Below are 1,532 nucleotides of genomic sequence, written 5' to 3' on the forward strand. Positions count from 1 at the left end.
GAGTGAATAAAATCTTAGCTTGTGGATTTCAGATCTCTATTTCAATACTTAATTTTTAGTTGAGAGATCTTGGGCTTACTTACTTTCATGAGTTTCACTTTTTCTAATCTGTAAAATGAGTTAACTACACTTAGTTTATAAATTGTGGACATTAAAAAGGCAATGTAGGTAAATTGTCCAGTGCATGACCTACCACAATCCAGACTAAGCATTTGGTGAATACTAGCTTTAATTTTATTATTTGGTTTATGATAATAATAGTAGCAATAATACTAGTATTCTAGTACTAAGACTATTAATATCTTAGTTTCTGAGATCATATATCAAGTGATTATTCATATATTTGGTTTTTTACTTTTGCACAGTGGTCAGTTTTGTGATTGGGCATTTTAATAATTCTCATTGAGAAGATGCGAGGAATGAAATGAGACTAAAGCTGCAATTGGTGAAAAAGAAAAAAAAAGCAGGCATTCATATTAGTTAGGACAAAGAATATTTTGTTATTTCTGTGTAACGTCTACAGAATGGTTTTGGCTTAATCCAGAATGATCACAGAATGGCCTTGTCTTCTGTTGATATTCTGTGAAATTGTTTACATTCAACAGAAGAACACCATGGCCTTATTGTGAGTGCCAGGCCTGCTCATGGCTGAGAGAGGTTGCCTTCCTCTTCCTCACTGTGCGGCACACCACATTGCAATAAAGCTATTGTACATTAAAACCATGTTCCAACAGTGTGACCAGGGTAGTGAAGGATTTAAAAAAATATTTTATGAATAAAACCTTAAAGGATTTGGATTATTTAATACTGAGAATTGAGGACTTTAGTCACAGAGAAGTGGGATCATTGAGTTTGATGACTGGTAGCTGTTTCCAAATATGTGAAGGTTGGTTACACATCTAACATATGTCCAGGGTGATTACTAAGATGAATGGAAGTTTTTCAAAAACAAAAAAGCTCCATTTATTTTTTATACTGTTAGACTTATAAAGGAAGGGAATGAGTATTTCTTTTCCATCATGGGATTTGCTGTCACTGGACGTGTTCATATAAAGTCTGAATACACTCTCTGCCAGAGCCATTGTTGTAAGATAGACCTGCATCAATAATTGCATTGAATGGCACCATGTATTGTGTTTTAACTTCTCTGGCTACTGAAACAGTGAGATGAAATACAAAGATAAGTTCCTGGATAACTAAGGCTCACACTCAGACTTTTGATTTATTCCATTAAAACAGAACATTGTCTACTTTTCTCAATGTCTTATCTCCTCCATTCTCCATCTGCCTTTCTCTGAGTACACACAGATTTTTAATTCTTCTGGAATGGGTAGTACACTAACATTCTCTCTGCCAATGATGATATTGCAAATTCATACTTGTCCAAATTTCATTCATTCACTGAAGGGCAAATTGGAAACAGTCCAAGGAATTAAAACTGTCATAACCATTTGGTTAAGCTGTCAATAAGCTTTCCAGGAACTCTGCGTTCGGCTTAATTGGGGAGGGTAGCGTTTTTCCTGCCTTGCTCT

The sequence above is a fragment of the Propithecus coquereli genome, unplaced genomic scaffold (genome assembly GCF_000956105.1).
Source record: "Propithecus coquereli isolate 6110/MARCELLA unplaced genomic scaffold, Pcoq_1.0 Scaffold106, whole genome shotgun sequence".
Taxonomy (NCBI): domain Eukaryota; kingdom Metazoa; phylum Chordata; class Mammalia; order Primates; family Indriidae; genus Propithecus; species Propithecus coquereli.